The 5,000-nt window shown below is 28.7% G+C and overlaps 1 pseudogene; it reads right to left on the bottom strand.

The window, feature by feature from the left end:
* Window position 1: 1 nt before the first annotated feature.
* On the bottom strand, window positions 2-2,187 carry LOC137615382 (anaphase-promoting complex subunit 10-like; annotated as a pseudogene).
* Window positions 2,188-5,000: the final 2,813 nt, after the last annotated feature.

The following is a 5,000-nucleotide window of genomic DNA, read 5'->3' as shown; positions in this document are numbered from 1 at the left end:
ATTAAATTGGCTAAGTAAAAAGGAATAATTTACCATAATGTTACAAATACAAAATAAAATTACTAAAAATATAAAAGGTAAACCGAATTACAATATATATTAACATCAAGAAACAAGCAGTTTCTTGAATACTTCAATTAAAATAGGAAGCTAATTTCTCCATATTTGAAACCATAAACATATTACTTCATTCTAAACAATCACAATTGCGCCTCACTTAGAATAATAAAAGAGGTGTCCTCATCTAAAACAATCAATATTTCAATTAATTCAAAACAAGTCTCTCTCCTCATTAAAAATATTTAGATTTCTAACCATTTAAAACAATTAAAATATCTCATGAAAAAAAAAAAAAATTCCCCACTCGAAAAGAAAAGGATATCTCGGGGTATAATACATTAATGAGCTCTCAATTTCACGAAATGAAAATGTCTCCCCATTTTACAATAGAAATATCTTCTTAACACAATCATTATTTCTCGTTTTCGACACAATCACGAGTTATCATCTTAACGCAATCATTATTTATCATATTAACACAATTACAGTACGTTTACCTGTTTAAGAAAACAATGATGTTTCCGCTTAACACAACCAAGATTTCTCATATTTCATCACAAGAAAGATTTAACTTCTGCAAAAACAAGATTTTTTTTCTTTCCTAACAAGAAAGTTTTCTCCTGGTATTAGAGAGCCTTATTCTCCCAACTAAAAAAAAAAAAATCTTTACATTTCAAATAATAATCAGTTTTATATTTAGATAAAATTGCTATTTTTCTTACTCACCACTATTAAAATTTAATCTTGGCTACAAGGTTAAAATTACTTTTTCATTCAAAGTATCTCTTATTAGACACAAGGGACTTTCTAAAATTACTTACTGAAACAAAGTCTACAAAATTCAATAGCCTCTTCATAGAAATAAAAACTGAATGTGTTATTAATAGCAATCGCTTGATATGTAGTTAAAAGCAAAGGCCATGAAGATCCTTAGCTAGTACAGAGAATTGCTTGTGTAGGAATTATAATCTATGGTATATATACCAAAAGCTGTAAGTTGACACTAATTAAAAATGCAATATATATCAAATTATCCTATATTCCTAGCAACCAGTGCCGAAATTAACACTCCAAAATAAAGTTTTTCTATGAACGTACAGGTTTCAGTAGAATGGTTCTAAAATAACTTTTTCTGGTAAGTTAGAATGAAATAAATGATGCCAAGAAATGTACAGAGATATGTCCATGTTGATAGTTTGCAAAAGTCAAAAGAGCATTCTTTTTCAACAGGATACTTTTCTTCCTTATCACAGAAATAGTGAACGAAAATATAAAGACTTAACTACGATAAAAACAATTGAATCAGAAAACATGACAAAATTGGTATATAGATTCTAATTCTTAAAAGGCAATATGATGAAAGCAGAGGCCAAAGTATAATTGAAAGAAAATATTAAAACACTAAAAATTTGCATAAAACAATTACCTGATGTATGAGTACATCTTAAAAGTGGGCGAGGTAAAAGACCCTTGGCAGTCAATTGCTACAACTGGCATTTCAACGGGAGAATGAATTTTCATCTGACGTATGCGTGCGTCCTGTCCATAATCGTGATTGGTTAAAATGGCGAGTTGTAGCATAAAAGTACGAAAGGGAAATTCACTGACATCATTTAGAGGAATGAAGAACCACCCGTTCGGTTTGACGAAATCTACCACTTTTATTTCTTGCAGATCATTGAAGTGGGTTCCAGACCTAACGGATATCCTATTGGGAGTCTAGCTTTTGTCCCTACTGTATTGTAAGTATATCCAGACCCCCTCGACTTTCATTTTCCTCTGGAATTGCATACTGACCAGATGAGGTGGAAGCCCATCCGACTGCCAGTAGGTATCGACAGAATCATCGGTCAGCTTTGCAACGTCAAACCCGAGCTTGCAAGATGACACGGACCAGGTCGCTTGGTGTCCAATCTCACGTAGACGGTCAGGCGTTACTATGTGTAGCAGGCCGGGAGTTCCTTCTCCTTCTTCCGTTTCTTCAACTGTCTCATTGTCTTCCCTTTCAGTTTGCTCTTCGCTTTCTTGACTTCCCCCACCTTCGCTTGACAACGAAGCGGTTGTATCCCGAGTTGACATATTTACTGGAACTTAATTTCTTGCGTTTGACAAAACTAAGGATTTTCTGAAAACTTACCATCCACTTGTGTTTGCTTAGAGCAATTTGAGAGCAAACAGCTGGTCATATATAAAGCTATAATTGGTTGTTTGATACTTTGAGAGAAACAGTTATGGTTGTTTATTGTTATAAGAAACCACACAAAGAGTTGTTTTCAGAGAATTATCTGTGTTCCTGAGAGTAGGTTAAAGTTGTATAGTTTGAAATCTCTTAATTTTATTAGTAATTTTATAAATGATATTTCTTTTTATGCTACAGACTTTTTCTCATAACAAATAATGTATATTTTTCATGATAAGCATGCATATATACATACATCGAGATTTTCTATTTTCACAATACAACTTCGGTTCCCCAAGAATCTATCAGAAATAACGTGAATAATCCCGCATCCTTTCTAGCTAGTTGGAATGGCTTCTAGTCGACTAAAAGAACTACAATATAGTCATTAAAGTGTATTGTTAACTTAATGTACCCACATCAACAAACCCTCATTTTGTTTAATACTTCGATTTAAATAGTAAACCCAAGTCTCTTTAATTCTCACTTTGCTCTGTCACGTCATCTCAGAGTCTTAAGAGAAATTGCCTTAGTGATGAATGTTCTTTTTTTTTCTCCGCCAACGATTCGAAAACTATTACTGATTGAAATAAGATTGATTCTTAGATATTTAACTTAATCGACCAAGATATGGATAAATGTCTAAAGTTTTAATGATATTTGTATTGTCTATAGGTTCGGATCCTTGAATGGACATTAAAGTGTATTATTGAAAGAATTTCCCTATTTGTTTATATATATATATATATATATATATATATATATATATATATATATGATGTGTGTTTGATTGTGTGTATGTGGGTATGTGTGTGTTTGTGTGTGTATATATATATATATATATATATATATATATATATATATATATATATATATATGTATATATATATATGTGTGTGTATGTTTATATATATATATATATATATATATATATATATATATATATATATATATATATATATATATATATATATATATATATATATATTTACATATATGTATATATATATATATATATATATATATATATATATATATATATATTGACATATATGTATATATATATATATATATATATATATATATTGACATATATGTATATATATATATTTTACATATATGTATATATATATATATATATTTATATATATGTATATATATATATATATATATATATATATATATATATATTTATATATATGTATATATATATATATATATATATATATATATATATATATATATATATATATTTACATATATGTATATATATATATATATATATATATGTATATATATATGTATATATATAAATTATATATATATATATATATATATATATATATATATCAATCTCACATTTTAGTTCTTTACCAAATACATTATCGTATAATCATTAATGTCATATAAGTTAATAGATAGATCACCCTACTATCATTAATATGAACTAAAACATCACTCTGGGGTACCATTGAAAACTGCTATTGTTATAATTATAATTACTATTGGACGGTACGTTTCCTTGACTTTACAAGATTGGCGTGTAAAACAATTTTATGGGTGTAAGAAACTCAGCGTGAGCCTTATTTTCCCCTAGGGAGACATACAATATTTCTAGGTTACCGGGTGGAAATGAAAGAACATTATGGGTCACAGATGGGTTCAGAGGGTGTCTCAATAGGTTTCTGGTAGCCATAGCATAGTTTTTGTATGTACTGTCACATTTTGCAACAAATATATGTAATACTTATGTCAATTTTATTAAATATTCTTGGTAAAAAGACAACTTTGTTAGACGAATTTCATGATGAAAGCAAACGAATAAACAGAAATTTTTTAAATTTTCCGATATATTTGTGCACAATCCTTCTTTATGCTTAGTACTTCTAAGGCTAACATTATAAAATGAATGCTTGATTTACAAAATAGTATTGGGTAATAACCAAAGAATTGTTTTTTTCATGATGTATATTACCATCTATCGAAGATACTAAGTCCTCTTTTAAGTATGATTGGCAAAAGAGCGAAGTTGCATCCTTTGGCAACTTAAAGATAATATATAAGCATTAGTCATTCCTCTGTTCTATGTTGCTAAATGTAATTTTACCACTAAGAGATGTTTTAACAATATTCCACATATCATCTAACTAAAGGTATTATTCCACAAACACCGTATAATGTAAAAGCGTTTCGAGACACTGTAAAAGGTCACATACAGCACTTGAGGAGATTGTATTCAAATCTGAGCGATGATTTGTCAAAGCTACCAGGTCATAATATCAGTAGATAGGTCTTGATTTTGATTTCAACTCTGAATTCTTTGTATATCAAATACGTCATCCTTTGGAAAATTTTATAAGTTTCTAGATGTAATTAAGAAATGACGGGTGATGTAAAAATGAAAATATTTACCAAGTTGTAAAGGCGAAATTGTCACCTAATTACCTTCATTTGAAGTATTTCGTAATGGAGCTATTTTGATAATATATGCTAGCCACCATAATGATTGTCTGTTTCTATTTTTTTTAAAGGTATTCACTTAAATGCCTTTTAAAGAAAATTAGGCAATTGATGATTAAAAATATAACCACGTTTGGAAATAGTGCCACTACTTGCACACTCTGTGCATGTAAAATCTACACTGTTCATTTTAAAAAAGGCTTTGTTTTGAAGGTTTTTTTTTTTTTTTTTTTTTTTTCTTTTTTTTTTATACCTTGAGTGTTTAACCTTCAACATTTAATCAGCAAGAAATAGAAAGGAG

This window comes from Palaemon carinicauda, chromosome 2, assembly GCF_036898095.1.
Source record: "Palaemon carinicauda isolate YSFRI2023 chromosome 2, ASM3689809v2, whole genome shotgun sequence".
Taxonomy (NCBI): Eukaryota; Metazoa; Arthropoda; class Malacostraca; order Decapoda; family Palaemonidae; genus Palaemon; species Palaemon carinicauda.
The sequence above is the reverse complement of the archived record's forward strand: the minus strand, read 5'-3'. Positions and strand labels throughout refer to the sequence as shown.